General features: G+C 45.6%; 1 protein-coding gene across 1 annotated transcript in view; it reads left to right on the top strand.

Annotated features, from left to right (window-relative positions):
- Positions 1 to 19,013, top strand: part of SMG8 (SMG8 nonsense mediated mRNA decay factor) — a 195,712-nt gene that overhangs the window by 56,659 nt on the left and 120,040 nt on the right. The window lies entirely within an intron of this gene.

The following is a 19,013-nucleotide window of genomic DNA, read 5'->3' as shown; positions in this document are numbered from 1 at the left end:
GGAATCCAACATTATATGCAGTCTTCGTCGATGTCGGGGCTGCTTTCATCTCTTTGGCCAGAGATAGACTATGATATAAAATGCAGCATTTTGGCTGCCCGAGGAGTCTATTGTTTGCAGTCAGGCTGTTCCACGAGGGCACCAGTGTGCAGGTGAGGATGGATAGCAGCGGGGCCATTATGGCGCCTATCCCTACTAACAAAGTTTTAAAGCAGGAGTGCATGATGGTCCCCTGCTTTTTAACATCTATCTGATCTCCCAAGGGTCAATCTGTCGCAGGTCACGTGCTTGTCACGTGCTTGTCTTATGCTGAGGATCATTTTTTTTTTTAATCAAACCTTTTCTGGCCTGCAAAGATCTGTGCACAGGTTACTTGAATATGCTTATGAACATGGTTTGCTTATCAATTTCGATAAGACTACAATCAAGCAATTCTCTAGCAGATTGAATATGTGGAATGTTATAAATATCTTGGAATAGAATTGTCTTCCTCTGGTGGCTACGGTGAGCTGCTTGTCAGTAAGGCTATGTTCTGGACATCACTCATAGCTAGGTTTGCGAGAGATGCATCTGGATACAGTCTTGCAGTCTCATAGGTATACTGAAGTTATATAAACAGTGCTATTGAACTGCACTTCTATATGGAACTGGTGCTTTGACGATGAAAGATCTTCACTGGCTCCATGTTCTTGAAGGCAAGTTCTGCAGAAAAAGGCTTGGTTTATCAACATTAGTGGAGCTTGGTTTGATTTTGCTACCTGCTCAAGCACTTAAAAGGTGTTTATTGTACATAAAATCTAAATCCATGCCTAAATGCCCACTGCTAGAAATGCTTGATGGCGAGGAAAATGAAAACCGCTTGGATGCTTTTGTTGATAGCTTAACAAACACCTTTGCACTGATAGGGTGGTGACCAGATTGGGAAAGTGAATAATTTTACATACTAAAACAATTGTTTGTTAATAAATTGGAAAAATGGGACTGGGCTTCTAACTATGAGCATCTGTCAAAACTGAAGAGCTATGGGGAGTTGTAATGTGTTGTGTATAATATAAAGCACCCAAGCCCTATTTAACATTATGCCAGTCGACAGCGGTTTGTAGATTTCTATTGTTATTTAGCATTAATAAGCTGCCCTTATTAAAAGTATGAGGCCTTGAATTGCGGATACCAGAGGAGAATAGATATTACCATATATGCAAAGTAGTAACAATGATTGAGAGCGCAAGGCATTTTTTGACTGAGTACAGGATCATGAAATCTGCATATATGACTGTATTGGGTAAATTTGTTAACTATTACGACACACTAAAGTGCGATAAATTCTGGCATTACTATTAGAACACTCAGAATAATGCATTGCACCTAGCAATTTATCGGGTCTGGCAGCAAGTTAATAGACGTATTGAAATGTTGTAATGAATTTTGGATTTTAAGGATGAAATAGTTCTATAATACATATAGGATTTTAAAGTAATTTATTTCAGAATTTTAGGCTTGCTGTTCAGTATGAAATTTCTATGTGTTTTTATTGTATTTTGAATTTGAATGTATTTAATGGTTTTATTGTATGTGTAAAGTTCGTAATGAACTAACCACATTAAAGATGAATAAAAAATATCTAACTAAAGTTAGGCGATTTACTCCCTTCTCCTGAATGCTGTGTCTTGGCCCAGATGCTTTCTGTATTTTAGTGTTCTCTTTAGTAGATTATACGTAAATAGTCTCTTGTGACGTGTTGAATTAATTTCTGGAACTCCCTTCAGGGATTGTCCGTTTCTCTTTCCTCTTTCTTAGGTGGTTTCTTGGTCTTAGTAAGATTCCTTGCCTCAGTCTTCGAGGACTCATTTTCTTGTATATTTTCCTTCTCTCTTGGTTGGTGATTGATTCTCAAATACTTAACATTCACCTCTTCCCAAAGTGTTCTTTTATATGTACGATTTATCCTTGTGACCCCACTGGGTCTTGGTTCCCACTTGTCTCTCTGTGGTATCGCTGTCTGCTTAATTCCTGGGTATGGGCCATCTTTCCTTTTGCCTACTGTAATAAGGGTTCCGGTTCTGTTGCTCCATCTCTCTGATTTTTATGTTTCTCTGTATCTAATTGACAGTTTTGACTTATGAACTTGTTTCTTACTCATCTCTCGTGCGTACTGGGACAACTTCCTCTCCGCTTATAATACCTCCCTCTCAGTGTTCCAGTAAACCAGTTCCCCATTGACTTCTGCACTGTGGGGTAACGTCTCCGGTACCTGCAGAGGTTTTATTTCTTTCTCTGCTTCCTGGCTGCTTCACAGTTCACTCTGTGGGGTCTGCTCCATACGCGGTCAGCTCTAGTGCTGTGTCGGATCTATTCAGGAGTTGCTTTCTCCCAATGGTGGTGTTGGCGTTGTTGCACAATTCGGTTTCCCACCACAATTGTCATGTTGTGAAGCCACCAAGGGCCGTTGTATTTCGCTTCTTCTCTCATGCCGGCCTTCTAGCTTTCCTCTCGGCGTCTCTCGCTCTGTAATCTGAGCTGTTTCGAATTACACAAGCCAGCTTTGCCTCCTTCAACCGTATTACCCACAGGGGCTACCACTGTCTGTCTCCTTCTCTTTCTCTTCCCTATCGCTCTCTATTCCATGTCTCTCTCTGTCTCTCTGTCTCTGTCTCTCTCTTCCCTCTTGTCTCTCTCTTCCGTCTGTCTCTTTTGTCTCTCTCTCTTCCCTCTTGTCTCTCTTGTCTCTGTCTCTCTTCCCTCTTGTCTCTCTTGTCTCTTGTCTCTCTCTTGTCTGTCTCTCTTCCCTCTTGTCTCTCTCGTCTCTCTGTCTTTCTGTCTCTCTTCCCTCTTGTCTCTGTCTCTCTCTTTCCTCTTCCCTCTTGTCTCTCTCTTCCCTCTTGTGTCTCTCTCTTCCTGCTTGTCTCTCTTGTCTCTGTGTCTCTGTCTGTCTCTGTGTCTCTGTCTCTCTCTGTGTCTCTCTGTGTCTCTCTGTGTCTAGCTGTCTCTCTCTCTCCTCCCTCTTCTCTTTCAACCTCCTTGGCACTGTCCCTTGCGAGTTCTCATTTAGTTCACTTTATCGTTATTTAAATCATGGAACTTATAATGTCCTGGTAGATCACACAAGTCCTCATAAGCCAACATGTGGAGGGCATTAGGGAGTTCCTCATAGGAACTGGAGTCCTTGTCCCCAAAGGGGAGTCTGTTACTCACCGTTATGCTGAACGGGCTGGGCCGTTGCTCGACATGAAATCCGCAGAAAAGAGGGAGCTGCTCTGGATAATTGTTCACCCCAAGCTGTGGTGATTCCCAAAAAATAAGAGAAACCCAGAACCAGGCCTCCTCAACTTGAGGATCTCTTTTACGCAATACACCCCTCTGCTGTATAGTGAAGCAGACAGAGGAGTTGATTACCCAAAAGAGTGGGGACACCCACCGCCACCAAGGCTGTAAAGGAAACAAGACACAGATTAATACAGAAGAGATAATGCCGGGATAATATTAACCCACTGGTAGGAGGAACTACCTGATAACCCTGGACTGGAGGAAGGACGGCTTGGGATGGTAACAGCAATTGACCAAGACGACTGAAGAGAAGAAAAAGACCAGTTACCCCCTTATACTGGCGGTGACAGACTGAGACTCCTATCGAAGTCGTATCTTACCCAGTGGAGGATGGTGTTTTGAATGGTTGAGGAAAGGACACAAACAGCAGGAGAAAATAACAAACAAGGAAGGTTAGTATAGGAGAACTCCCCGAATGGCACGTGTGACACAGGCTAGAGCCGGGATGGTGTACTAAGCAGGATAGCCTTCAGGAGTGCACAAGGAATCCGGGTAAACGAAGTCTCACAAAGGAACTGGTGTTCAGGTAGGAGGTCTTGATACTTGGTCCCCAACAACACTGGAGTTTGAGTATGAGGTTATGATACTGATTAGTCCCAAAAAAGGTACTGTAGTTCAGGTATGAGGTTTGAGACAGTAAAGCACTAGAGGTCAGGTATGGAGATTACTCTTTTACTCTTTAACTCCCGTCTCTGATGCTGCAAAGATGACCGAGGATATTGTGCAGCAGAGACAAAAAGACTTGCAACAAGTAAGGGCTCACCTGGTTAACCCACGAAGTCCGCGTGGGTGTTGAGTGCGAGGTGCTTCTTGGGCGGCGAAAAAGGCACGCTGATTCAAGGAGGCGCGCTGTGCAGGACCGCTAGGTGATAGGAAGCGTGGGCAAGGCTTAGTCGGAAAACCAAGCACTGGAACACCCGTAGAAGTGAAGTAGTCCGATAAGAAAGACCGATGCGATCCGAATTGGACGCAGGATCCGGTTCAACAAATTCAAAGGAGCAGGCAAAAAGGATGGTCAAATAACATTCTGAAGTCAAAAACAAAGGTTTTCAAAACAGTATGCAATGCAAAGAAATAACGCTTATTAGAAGCAGCGTTACACGGGAGAGTGGTGCTCATGAATGTTCACCGGAAGCGGGACCTGCTGCGATGTGCTGAGGTCAGCTCTGTATACACATGACCGGCGTGCTGCATGGAGAGGAGAAGACCACGTCTCCAAGGCAACCGCCAGCGTTGCAGGAAGGGAGATGCAAATCTTCTAGCCATATTGAGATGAGTAGAACGTGCAAAAAGCATGGCCCCATATGTAACAGTCTCTCCTGGTGAGGACTCACTTGCCTCACCCCTAGAGAGGGTATTGCGGAGCGGGCTCACCTCCTTAGCCTCACTAGTGGGGGGAGAGCAGGAGAGCTGGGCTTGCCGCTCCCTTTTGGGAAAAGATACAAATTCCCTCGATTCGTTACAGCATTCATAAAGCCACATAATGTATTCAAATTGAACATAAGCACGTATGTGTTTGCCCAAAATCCCTGAGGCTACACATCAATAGTCCCTCCATCTCTTTACAGTGTGTCCTCTAGAGCATTTCCAAATACATCCTGCCAATTCTAGCCTGATTTCTGTATTCTGGCGTCAACCTGACGCAACACACCATACTGTTATATGTACAGTAACTCATGTTCAGGAAGCTCTTTCTACAATAGATGTTCTGCAAATCGGCACACTGCTCGTATGAGCCAGTGCTGTGCTATAGCGAATTCACCAGCATAAAAAGTCGTAACTTTCTGAGGAATTAAAATTGGACATTGGGCTTAGTCTAGTAAGCAGGAGCTTCCTCCTGAGAAACCAGCAGCTTGCACATGTGTGCCCCAAAACTAACTTGCATATGAGATGCAAACTACATTTGTTTCGATTGTATGTTCTATTATGCTTTAAATGCTGCATAGATGTGTGCGTCATTTAGTCTCTTTTTTTTAGGCACCTTCCCTAGTGTAGATTAATATCACAGAGCTATGTTAGCATGGTGCCAATTTGCCAAGTCAAACGTAGCTCCTGGTAGCTGGTGGTGTCACAACCACGATCTTTCAGACTACAAGCAGGAACAAACTACCTCCCAGCCATTTCAAAACCTGCTTATTGATCGCTTTTTGCATGTAATGTTGTGCATTTTATCTTTGGGTTGGTTAAGTGTATTCGTGCCCGTTTTGTAGGAATTTAACTTTTCTCCTAAAAAACCAATACAGATGAGACCTGGGACAAAAAGAAAAAGGTTGGGGTGGATACAAGTAAAGGAATTGTGGGTTAAAATATACTGCACACATGCGCTGTCCCTCCATCCCGATGTCCTATGTTGTTTCAGGCAAAACCTTTCACATGATGACCTCAAAACCGGAAGAAAGTCCTAATATTTTGAAACCAGTGATCTTTTGGGTTTGTTCAGAGAGGGATATGAGTATGGCGTGAGGTGTAGGAATTGTTTTTCTCTTCATATTTATTTTTTTATTACTAAAACACATTTTATTTTTGTGCTAAATACATGCCACGATAATTGTTTTCACCTTGGAAGACTTTACTAAATGACTATTTTTATGTTCATCTTTTATTTTTAATTTATTTGTTTTAATCAAAAAAGATTTTTACAAAGTGAGAAATGGCAGGGTATGATGTCAACCACTGGACGTTTGCTAATTGATTCTCTGTCTCGGGTGTGTCTATTTGATTAGAGCGAGTCTCGTGTGTCTTCCGGACTGAGCCTGTAGACGACTGGTCCACCATCTTTGATTCCATACAAGCCTCACAAGTGGGAGGTGATACAGAGATTACTTTTTTTTTTGGTGGTAGCCACCTCATTTATAATTTTCCCTAATCTAACGCTGATCCGCAACGTTACCATTTTGTGTCTAGTGCAAGTTCCCTAAGTATTATGTGTAGTACTTTCCAACCCTTGGCCTGTTTAAAAGGACCTTTGCAGTTTCTAATTTCACTGTCTTCAGTGCCCTGTATGCTCTTTAAAAGGCTGGATGGTTGGGGTTCCCAGGTATGGGGCCTCCGTACCTGGGAGTTTTTGTTTTGGGGGGCAATCAGGGGTTCTCCAGATTGAACACCTGGGCCCTGCATCATGGAGTGGTAGTTGGCACCAAGTACCCCATGCTGGGTCTCTCTCTCCCGCTCTGTCCTAATTCAGATGAGCAATTGATATCCACCTCTGTTTGAATGACTTTCAAATGATAATTAAGTTCTTCTTGCCCTCGCGTGCTTCACTTGGTGTAATCTACAATCCTTGTTGTCATAAGACCTTTAACCAGTCTCTTTCTAAAGCTTGTGCTTTACTCTGCCCTTCTCCGCTTCCTAGCCAGAGAATCTACGACTACACTGTGAGAAACCTGAGGGCGTCCTCCCATCTACTCCCCTGGGTCCTCTTCTCAGGTGCCCAGGGAAAGGCTATTGCTTTTGGATCCAGACTCTGGGGGTGAAGAAGCAAGGGAGGATCACCTTGGTAAAGGGTCCTTGGTAATTGGGGGCAAGACAACCTTCGGTGGGACGTGGTATTCCACATTTCCCTTTTTATAAAACATCCTCTATACCAGAGGCAGTTATCAGATGTCGTTATCCACTGACCAAGGAAAGGAGAAGATATCATCAATCCAGAAACATAAGAAAGCGGGTGGAAAAGAGAGGGTTTAAGAGTGAGGTAGGTGAGACATGGTTTCCCTAGTGAATACCTACCTAACCCTCCCCCGGCCTTTATAGGCTACTGTAAAACATCTCCCCTCATTTTCCCCCAATTTTACCTCTGACAGTACTGGGATGACGACGAGGTGACTGAGAGAAAAAGGGAGGGAGATGTGGGGTGTAGACTGGGGAGGAAGGAGGAAGGAAGGGGAGGAAGGAGGAAAGGGACAGTTGGATAGCTAGGAAGACCCAGTAGCGGCCGTTTAGTTATGGTTAAGTTGCTAAACTCATAGGAAAAACACTTTTTCGGCAGTTTATAACTTCGCTCCCCCTGGATGGATCTTCACCAAATTTACGGCAGGAGCAGGGGCTTGGGTCCGAAAGCGTGCTTTTGTGTGTTTGGTGGAAATCCGACCAGTACTTTTGTTGCAAAGAACTGAATTGCATGTCCCAAAGAATTAGTGATCTCTGGGTCCGCTATGCGGACCCATTTCACTGTTCGCTCCGTGGACAGCAGTGTCATTGGCTCGCGGTACGACGTGCTGTCAGAGAAGTTTGGACACGGCCGGCTGTTGGCTGGAGGGAAGCGTGCAGTGCGTCAACATTGTTTGGGAAAGCTGCCATGGTGTATCGGAGGACGGTGCGGCGGCGGAAGGGTTTGAAAAATGTACCGTACGCAATGTGTTGGCGGCAATAAGAGAGGGAAAGGGTGGGGGAGTGAGAAGTGGGTCATGTGACCTATGTACATAGGTGGAAGAAGACGGAGTGCCTGCAGTATTCGTGGGTATCGTGCCAATTTGCGGGTACCAAGACAGGCGAGTACTTTGTGTGGTGATTGGAGGCAGCTGTCGTAAGTGCCACATAGCTTCTTCCGCGACCTGTTTGCACCAACTTCTTTTCATGTTGAGGGGTGGCAGGTCAATTTCAGAAGGGGAGTGAATTGCACATGACATAGGTTGCGTAGGACAGTGGGTGGCTGTGCGCTGCGGATGGAATGCAGTATTTGGGCACATGGTGGCATGCATGGGTGAATGAAGTTGCAGTGCATCTGTGGAAGGATTAGACTATTGGGTGCATGGCCCAAGGCCATAGACTGTAGCCTGTAGGGCAAGCACTCGAGCGTAGGGCTTCAACATACACACCACAGGAATGCATGTTTGACTCTGCATCCGGTAGAGGGTGATGCTTGCATATGTGGTGTGTGCAGATTTGTTGCATTAGGGCCAGTGTTGCAAACAGAATGTGGGTAGGTTGGCAGTGACACGGTACTTTGTGAATGGAAGTGGGTATGCCCATAGTATGTGGTTGAAAGTGCACAGGGTTGCAGGAGAGTGTTGTGTTTTGTACATTATGGTAACTGTTGCAATTTGTTGCTGCATAGCTCCATGGCGGTGCGCTGGTAGGGTAGGAGTGCTGGTGGCAGTGGTGTGAATGTGGATTGGCGTAGTTGGTGACATGCATGGTGGCATTACATTGCTGTGAATGTCCTCAAGGCCTAGACTGTTGGGTGCATGGCCGAAGGCCGTAGGCCATACTCGAGAGCCTAGGCCTTGAGGACACCAACGGCAGTAATGCATTTTTGTCTGCATCAGTTATAGGGTGGTAACATGTAAGGAATGGTTGTGGAGCACATTTCAGCCGTCATAGGCCAGTGTTGCAAACCGAATGTGGATAGGTTGGCTGTGGCACAATACTTTGTGAATGGGCGTGGGTACGCCCATAGTATGTGATTGAAAGTGCACATGGGTGCAGGAGAGAGTGTTTTGTTTGTACATTATGGTAACTGATGCAATTTGTTGCTACATAGCTCCATGGCGGTGCGCTGTGTTTGGAGATGCTGCAGTGAAAAGTCATGGTGTGGGCACTGGGTGCAGTGTTTGCATACTGTGGGTATGGTAGAGGGTATGGTTGAAGGGCAGTTTATATGTGATTGGATAGTGTGCTGTGTGCACAATGCTTGCATTATGTGCAATGTTGTAAACATTTTGTGCTTTAAGTTGGCAGTGACGCAATACTTTCTGAGTGGAAGTGGGTAAGACAATAGTATGTGAATAAAAGTGGGTAGGGGTGCCGGAGACAGCGTAATGTGTATTCATTATTGTAACTGTTACATGTAACGCTGTGTATATCCATTGCTGTGTGGAGGTTGGTTAGGAGTGCTGGTGCCAGTGGTGCAGATGTGTATAGTGGTAGTTGGTGACATGCTGACATGCATGGCTGCATTACGGTGCGGGGAATGTGTGCAAGAAGCACACCCACTGGATTAATGCAGGTTTGACAGTGCATCGGGCAAACTTTGGTGGTATTTGGAGAATGGGTGTGGAGCACATTGTCGACATGCTAGAGCACCGCAAGTGAGTTGCAAAGCGTGTATTGTACGTTCCATGGTTGTGTTGATAGTTGCAACATGCTACAGTATTTGTGGTGTGCGGCAGGAGATGGTGCAGTGAGAAGTTGTGTAGTGTGGCCACAGGGTGCAGTGTGTACGTAATGCAAGTATGGAAGAGGGTATGGTTGAAGTGCAGTTTATATGTGGTTGGTTACTCTGCTGTGTGCAGATTTATTTATCGAAATAGGCTCATTGTTGTGAAGCTGTTGTGCATAGGTTGCCAGTGACATAATACTTTGTGAATGGCAGTGCGCAGGGGAGGTGCAGGCTGTGGTATGTTTGTGGATTCTGCTAAGTGTGACATGTTTTCGTGAATGGGTGTTTTATGGTGTGGGGTTGGGTAGAAGTGCTGCTACGTATGTTACATTTGTGCATAATGTTAGGTGCTCACTGAGAGTGTTAACGGTAAATATGGAGTGCTGTACAGAAATGACTGTGCAATGGAGAGGTTGTGTATGTGATTGCTGCATGCGTGTTTGAAAATTTGACAGCACCCAATGGGGGAGTTCTGCAAAAATGACCGTGCAAAGGGAAGTATTGTGTGTGCTTTTCTGGCCCGTGGCCCTCACTGTAGATGCGAAAGCGCACGTGCCAAATCCTGCGATTATGAGCAGGATGGAAAGGGAAATGGAATTGTGGGATATAGGCAATTAGGAGTTTAGGGCGTGGTTCATAGGAAGGGGAGGTACCATTTCGTACCAATACTGTGTCGTGAGGGTGGTCGAGATGGAGAGGCGCGCATTGCTTATCGTCGGTGATACTTTTGTGCGCCGTCTGCACAGGTGTTGTGTGCAAAGAGGCGTTGCTGGTAATTTCAGGTTGGAAGGAGTGGACGCTTTCTGGGCCTGTCAGGGTGACTGTAGTTTTGTCCGGATGGTTCGCCTTTGCAGATATGTGGCGTCCGTCATGAGCGTTGATTTTTGTTGTGGTGCAATTTGGAAGTCAACATTTGGGTTATGTTGTGTGGCCGATTAATCCGTCACCTGAAGAGGTTGCTGATCGCAGTGATGCAGATTTTTTCTACTGCCAAGGTCATTTTCTCATGCATAACACCAAGAGGAGTATAGGTCCATGACGGTGTAATTTGTACCCAGCCAGAGGTCGGAAGTTGTGCTATAAACAGAATTATGCCTTCATTTATGCAGACTGCTGGCATGTTCTCCACCCACTATGAGATCATGTGGTCGCAAAATATGCAGTGGTTCTGTAGAAATGGCATTTATTTTAGCGCCATTGGCAATACCGTTTTCTTTTACACTGTGCAAGAAGCATTGACCAGAATGTGGTAAAAATGTGAGGAGGCCAACAAACGCATATAAAGAGAAAAAACAAAAAAAGTTGCTTGCACATATGAAAAAACAAGAAAGACTTTTATACATCTACAATGGAAGACTGAATCCCCTACCCAGTTTGATATTGTTTACCCTGCCCCCCGTCACCCCACTATCACGAAAAGGTAGTGGATTACGCAGTACTTTCAGGATTACACGTGCCACATCCTGAGTGGCTATGTGGATGTATGCGGATGGAGAAATCGTGCATACTTTCATTGAACTTTGTAGTGGACGTGCTTTGGAATGGCACGACATTTGTACTGTAAATGTGTAGCGGTACATGTCAAGTGTTGTACAGGAGTGATCATGTTGGATGATGGCGGCTTCGATGCGATCGGTGGATGCGTGTGTGCCTTTTTTACGCGTAACCCAATGAGGAGAAGATGCAAAGTTAAGGACTACTTTACAGGGGTGTGGCGCTGGCGCTACTTTGGGAGGCGCACGTGCCAAAATCTGCCCATTACTCATCTTACCCAATTGACATGGCAGTGTGGGGATTACCCAATCAGGTAGTGTGTGTGTGCGGTTAACAGAAAGAGGTGGTGAAACTGTTGTACATTATACTCTGTGTACTGAGGGTGGCTGACATGGCGAAATGCATTGTGTTGACTGTAGGTGATCCTTTTGTCATAGATTTGCACAACTATGCCCGGTAAAAACACTTTGACAGCAATTTTGGTTTGGAAGGAGTGGATGCATTGTGGAACGCTGTGTGAGTGCAATTTCACCGATATTCATGCACTTTGCAAAGACCTCGCCACTTTTGCAGAAGTAGATGTTATTGTCATCCACTACAGCGGCATGCATATTGCTGGATGTGGTGAGGATGCTTTTTCCCAACGCAAAGGTGCTTTTCTCATCCATAATACCACGAAGAGTATGGGCCACTGCTCATGGATGTTGTTCCGAGCCAGACGCAGAAAGATGTCTCATCAACAGAAGCATGTATACTTTTTTGTCTGCTCCTGGAATGTTCTTCTGCAAGAATGACCTCATTAGTTGTGGAAATGCAGAGTTTTTCCAAGAGAATGGCATTTTGTTGCCGCCCACAAACTTCCCCCCCGCCCCCCCCACCCTGGTTGCAAGTTATTCCCCCCACGCCTGCACGACGAAAAGCCACATCCAAGGATTTTGCTTGTGGCAGCCACGGAAATGGAACTGTGGGGATTGTCCAATCAGATGCTTAGGGTCTGCGGCAATACGAAGAGGGACTCCCGCTTCATTCGGGCCCGGCCCTCGACGTACTTGGGGGGGGGGGGGGGGGGGGGGACCCTCATGTGCTACATTCAGCGCTTCTCACCATGCTGGCCTATGGAAATGGGACTGTACAGATTGTCCTATCAGGTGGTACTCTGGGTGTGCGTCACAGGAAAGCGCGCCAATAGGAAGGAGGAGGACTCCTGCCTTACTGGGACTTGGCCCTCGCGGTACTTGGAGAAAGGCACGTGCCACATTCTGCGCTTTTCGCCATGCTGGCCAATGGCAATGGGACTATGGCCTTTGGCCAATCAGGTGCTCGGGGTGTATGTCACAGGAAAGGGCGTCAATTATTTGTTCCATTACTTTGTGTAGTGCGACTGGCAAACATGGCAGGACGCATATTTTTCCTCGTTGGTAATGCCTTTGTAGAAGATCTGGTTGTGTATGCCATCCAAGAAGGCTTTTTTGGAAATTTCGGTTTGGAGGGAGAGGAGGCTTTGTGACGCAGTGTAGAAGCGTGCTTTTTCGGCAGAGTGCTTGTAGAATGTCAACGCATGGCCACTTCTGGACCTGTACATGTTGTGGTCATGCACTTTGCACATTTTTCCCCACTGCCAAGGTGCCTTTCTCATGTATACCCCGAGAATAGTGTGGAACTATTCCAATGATTCCTGTCACCAGCCAGAGGTCAGGAGGGGTCTCATCAACGGAAGCAGTCTCGCTATATACTCCTTTTCAAAAGAAATGGCATGTCTTTGTCTACTAGTGGCAATGACATTTTCTTACAAAATCTACAGGCTGCAGTGAAGACCTTATTGTAAAAATGTGAGCTGACATTCAAAACGCAAACATAGTAAAAAAAACTGTAAAAAAAAAAGGTGTTTGTATGGCAGCATCTTTATATTTTTTTTAAAAAACAAAGCTTTTTTTAAGAGCTGCCGCAACGAACGACGTCCCCTACCCTGGTTGAAAGTTATTCCCCGACTCCCGCTCAGCACGAAAAGTCTGCAAATATTGCAATATTTGCAGGGTGGCACTTGTTAGATGCGCCCCTTTCACAGATTACGCCTGTAACACTCACCTGGCTCCCACGGAGGCGCTGGTCTGGGTTGCTGTGGCCTCTTCAAGCGTGATGCGCAGAATTCGGACCACCGATTGAACAGGACCCCCAAATCTTGCTTGTCTGGCCCGTAGGAATATCCTTCTGCAGATGAGAAAGGGGATTAACTGTCTGCTGCATAGTGTGCTTGCTCCCTCCTTTCCCCCTTTGTTCTTCTCTGACTTCCTCCAAAACCCCCGGTTTAAGCTCACCTTATGGTTTGGAAGGATGAACTCTCCATCCTGCTTCTGGTGCAGGGGAGCGCGTTCGTCCAGTTACTTCACTGGTTTTCAGAATGGCGCTGGCACATCCACTTGACTTTTCTGAGCGATACGCCGTAAGTATGAAGATGCAAAAGTTCAAGTGTGAGCCTCCTTTTATGTTGTTTTTTTCTGTCCTTTATTTCAGGTGCAGAACAAAGGCGATGCGTTGAGGGGTCAAATTGCCGGTGGTAAAATCAGGTGAGTTAGTGATGAGGGCGACCCCTCTAAATGTCTTTATAATTCCCCAGTAATGTCTTTTGCCCTTTCCCAATAGGGACCGGGGTGCGGTGCCTGCCAAAGATGCGGCGCCGACCCGAGATGTGGAATGGTTCACCAAGAAAAGCAGGTAAGTAATATGGCTGAAAATTCGGCTTTCCTCTTGTGTTCCATTGCTCACCTTTTGTCTCTTCTTCTCTCCCCTAGGTGCAGAGATGTGGCGACCGGTGCTAAGAGCCGCGATAGAGCCGGGCGGCGTCTCAGGAACAGGTGAGTGAAGCGCGGCGCTGCAGCGAGCAACGCGGTGCTTTTAAATGGAAGTCTTCCTTCAGGAATGCTGGCGTGAAGATTCCGGATGCAGGTAAGAAGGTTGAATAAGTTCTTGGTTTTCACCCTTCTCTTCTCTTATTCCCTTACAGGTGTTCCAGGTTCGAGGCGGGCGTGGCTGGAGTCCAGGTGCAGGAGCAGACACGCTGAGCGTTCAGCTGCTGGAATGCAGAACAACGCGAAGCACGTGTGGCTGTCCGGGCGTGGCTTAAATAGCTTTGGAAGAAGTTCCAAGTGAGTATTCTTCCATAGCCCCACCCAAGTAACGAAATAATTCCTTCAGAAAAATAGTCCCTCCTAAGCCTTATTTGGCTTGGTTCTTCATGCAGCATGGTCTGCATCAGGTGAGTGTGCAGCATGGTCTGCTTCAGGTAAGTGCACCAAACACTTCCCCTTATGAGCCTGGCGCCTATGGCGCCCGGACTGATGTCCAACATGAGCCTGGCGCCAACGGCGCCAGGTCAGAGTCCAAAGGGCCCCTATAAAGGGCCGCTGGGCTTTTACCCGGGGGCGTGATGCCTGCTCCCGGGGATGCTGGGCCTGGCCTGGGGCTCCGGGGGTAGGCATCATGACAACGCCCATAGAAATGGGCCTGTTGAGCCTACGGGTTTGGTCAATATGTTTTCTGGGTGTGGTGTGTACGCACAGAGTGGTACACCGTGTATTTGTCGACTGACATGCAGAGGGGGCGGCTATGGCTGTGTGTTTCACGAGCCACAGCGTGCAGGTTTTAGGGGACTTTCAAATACAGTAACAGAGTGAATGGAAAACACTGTGCCCTGGCTTCTTATTTTGTAATCTATCATGTGGATGTGTAGTGCTATGGAGTACCTACAATGAAGTGACTGATTTTGGTTTGTCTGTGTGACACTTTGGTGACACGCTATCATGCGGATATTATTGTTGATTGTGGAGGGAAAATTGCACAGCATGTTACACAAGTTTCAGTGGCCTTTGCGATTTAAAGGAGGCACTTGCTCAGGTCGTGCGTTTTGTTTCTGATCTCTTGAATAACTTTCTATAATATTATGCAGACATCGATGTGGCTGCGTCATTTTGTATTTGGTTCGCAAATGGAAAAAGCGCGGTACATTGTGAAGAAGTGTATTTGTGTCTTTGTACGAGATGTGAAAATGGCGTACTTCACACATGGGATTATGACGTTTCACAGCACAAACACTTTTCCCTAGCTATAACGTTCATCTTACTATGCATGCCATCCCGATTTCTACACACCACATCCAAATTGCCTTGGTGCCCTTCTTGAAAGTTGTGAAAAAATGTTGTAGTAAGTGTTGAGTGCTGACAGTGTTCAAAACGCTCTGTCACACCTAAAGAAACCTCTTTCTACAGCGACCCCCTATCCAACCGATTGAACAGTGTTTTGCACAGTGCCACGCCTCCTGCCCTGCATCCGTTCATTGGCAATTCCATTGTTAATTTTGAAAAGGTGCTTTCTTTATTTACCTTTTTTCCCTTTCCCAGTCCATTTCCATTTCTTATGATCTTCTGACACACCCCACAGAAAGAACAGTAGGAAAGGTTGGTTACATAAGGGGCAGCACCTGTATGGATATCATAGGGAACATGCCCAGAGATGGAATTATTGGGTGCCCCTCACCTACATAGGCGCCAGTCATTGTCATGTTCCTGGAAGGACCCTTTATACGCACTTCCAAGTACCTTCCCCCTGTAGAGTAGCGCGTTGCAGTACATGAACAATGCAATACAATGCCCTTTGCCGGGTAAGGGTCTGTAGCGCGCCATGTGGTCTGCAACGACTCTGCTGCCCTACAGGAGTGCCCCTTTTGTCGCCCGCAGCAGATGTGACAAATGCTGTACATGCATTTATCCTACGTAATTGTTGGAAGGGCTGTACTCTGCCCACTAGTCCCTTGTGCGTTCATTTTAGTTGTCGCCACACGCAGTGCAAACACTCATGCTACGCCATTACTCTTAGGGGTAGCATTCATGTAGATGCATACGTTCTGGAATACAAGAAGGTTTACACCAATGCGAAACATAGCTTCATTACGTGGAGGAGGATGGCATTTATTCTGTGACACCCATGCTGATACAGTACTTTTCTAAGCACCACTAACATTGTTTGCGCACTGCATATTGCACTGTTTGCTTACTTGCCTTTACATGCACTTGCATGTGCGTGAGCAAGCTGCACCAACTTTACCATTTTGCAGACTGACTACAAACTGTCCCACCTGCAGTTACATGTCTTCAACTGTATGACCTGCAGGTGACCTCTTGATACTTTCCTTCACACTGCTCAGTGCAGACATGATGTGTCTGTTTCACGGGTCATGGAAAGGCAAGCTGCACATCAATCAAATTAATGCAACATTTACCACGCCCACGTTACACTGCAGGTTGCTGTTACTTGTTTACCAGTGGGCGTCCTACAGTCGGGCATGCTTTAGCCACGCATTGGTATGTTTGCAGAGCCAACCATGTAGTCAGCAGGAGTACTTGAAATGCAGTAGCCTACTGTATGAATCCGTAGGGCTGGTGACGGGGGCCGTGTTACCAGCACACAGTGGATGACCTATGGGTATATGTGTTAAACGGATACACGTGCGCTTCCACAACTACTTAAAAGTGCATTAGAAGATGCAGACACTAATGGAGTCCTAAGGATACTTGCAGTGTGCTTGCTCATAATCTGACCATCTGCAGTCTCCCTAGGAAACGTCCATATTACTCATCTGTAGTCATCTCAGCCAGTACTGTGCGGCACAGATTCACCATGCAATGTTAACCCAAAAAGAGAAACTACTGAACACTACCACGTACATCTGTAATTGCTAATATACACCAACACTATTCAGAAAAGGAAGGGGTAGCGCAAATAGATACATACACCACACAATTTGGCCTTTCCATACGTTTATCATGAGGGTAGTCAAGGAATCAGTAACAAACCGTTGTTAACGGGACATTATGCTACAGGGATGTTATGGCTATAGGTAAAACAGAAAACCCCCAGAAATTTGTCAGTTATGGTAACGTGCGCAACCATAACTTGCGCTACCACTTTGCACTGCAAGGACTAGCACCCATGACCTCAAAGATGACATCACAAATGTAATTGATGACATCACTGATGCCATCACATGTGCCTTTAGTTTGAATAACGAGCCTCCACAAGGGATTGTTAATATAATGTTGCCACAAAACTACACACAAACCATAAAAAGAGCACAACGCACACACATATTCCCACATATCGGGAAAGTAAAGTAATCCAAAAAGGAGCTGGTGCCAGAAAGTGTTTATAACCTAACTGATTATCTTCATGCACAGAAATGATTTCTGTGTATCAAGCATGCTTCTTCCCCTATGTACATGGATTACATGATGTGACTTAACCCTTAAGAAAAGAGTGTAAGGACATATGAGAAGGGTAAGGTCTTCAAATATAGTACCTTTTTGAATGTTCACTTCCTGCCTGTCGGTGAATAAAACCACCTGCCCTACATATGTCGTTGAACAAGAAAAGAGCGAGCCAGACATGTGATGGCATCACTGATGTCATCAATGACATTTGTGATGTCATTTTTGAAGTCATGGGTGTTTGTCCTTGCTGCGCACATTGGTAGCGAGTGGTAGAGCAAGTGATGGTTGCGTACCTTACCGTAACTGACGCATTTCATAAGAATATCCTATTTGTTAATAATAACTTGTGAACTATCCTAGGAATTCTGGATTTTTTGGGAAGAGCCCTCCATGATAATACTGAAGTGTCCCGGCCAAACCATATACAATCACACCAGAGCATGGTACATCTGGCCTGTGCTAATGAAACACCTCACTTTTCTCACCTGCCGCCCTCTCAATGCCACTAATCCCCTCCCCCTGCCCACAGTCAGATTTGCAGCACCCTACCTACTAGCAAATTGTTCATCAGAGGTAGCTCCCATTTCTTGGGTGATGCCGGATAGGCAGAAGCTGCGTTTATCTTCTGCTCATCTGATCTGGTTTTCCATCTCTGGCTATATCCATTGCTTGATCCTTTTCAGATATATTTGTGGAGTACACATGAGAGGCATCCTCGTCAATGTTATTTACAGAACAATAGCCTAAGAGGAGTCGTAGTTGTACAATGGCACACACTGGGTTTAAACAGTACAATTCAACTTTTCTACTAAAAGGACAGGCATATTGTCCATGCTACAGCAGATCCTAATATTCCATGTTCTCAAGTTCACACTGATTGTCTATAACAATAACTACAGAAAGTAACTATTCAGTGAAGCATTCAAGACCTTGAGTACACTTTGCAGTTTTTGCAGTCCCACGAAGACTACTATTCTGAACTTCATTCAAGTATTCAGTCTCAAGAGTTATTTTTTATACCATGCTTACAGGTACAATAGACACTATCCCAGATGGTTTCTTTCCATCGTTTGTCTGCTGACTTTCTGTGTGGTTGGAGTTGTCCACTAGAAGGACAGACATTTCGATCCATCTGCGTGCTAAGGTAAGGGACCCAGCATTCTCAAGCACATGATGGACTGACACGAAAAGTATGTGATGTTCATGATGTGACTTCACAGCGAAACAATCTTCCAGCATGATGATTCCTGTTACTTCCATAGAGCCTCGAAGCACAGCACCCTCTCTTTAATCTTACAGAATTCAGAATCTTATTTTTTTTTATCACGGCTGACTTAATTTCGCCTAAAACAGTTACGATTACTGACATAACGGACACCAACCTTAACCTTCTTTAAGAGGTTTTACAGGAAAAGGCTGAATGCTTGAGGTTCAAGGAGGACTTGGATAAGGGGGGGGCTCCGATAGATGAGAAAGCAAGTCTATACTGAAGTCTGTTGAGCATGTTAATTAGAAAAAAAGATGCACATTGAGTGTTGGGGTGGGGGGGGACAACCTGTGGTAGTAGGAGAGGTGGTACTCTGAGCCCATTGGTGGACGATGAAGCTTCTCTCTGAACTGGAGGATGAAGCATTGATTTAAGCGTTAGTAGTACATGCAAAAGCATGCAGTTAAAAAATAATTATTTTTTGCAGCACAATTAAAAATGCTGCATAATTGAAGTATGCTAATGTCTTGATGGTATACTTGACCCCATTGCCCACAACTCCTATTTCTTTAACGCAACACTCTCCATTACTCTCATCTTTGATATTGTAGTCCAATGAGTGGTCTCCTTA

The sequence above is a fragment of the Ambystoma mexicanum genome, chromosome 9, assembly GCF_040938575.1.
Source record: "Ambystoma mexicanum isolate Mex_15411 chromosome 9, UKY_AmexF1_1, whole genome shotgun sequence".
NCBI classification, from domain to species: Eukaryota; Metazoa; Chordata; class Amphibia; order Caudata; family Ambystomatidae; genus Ambystoma; species Ambystoma mexicanum.
The sequence above is the reverse complement of the archived record's forward strand: the minus strand, read 5'-3'. Positions and strand labels throughout refer to the sequence as shown.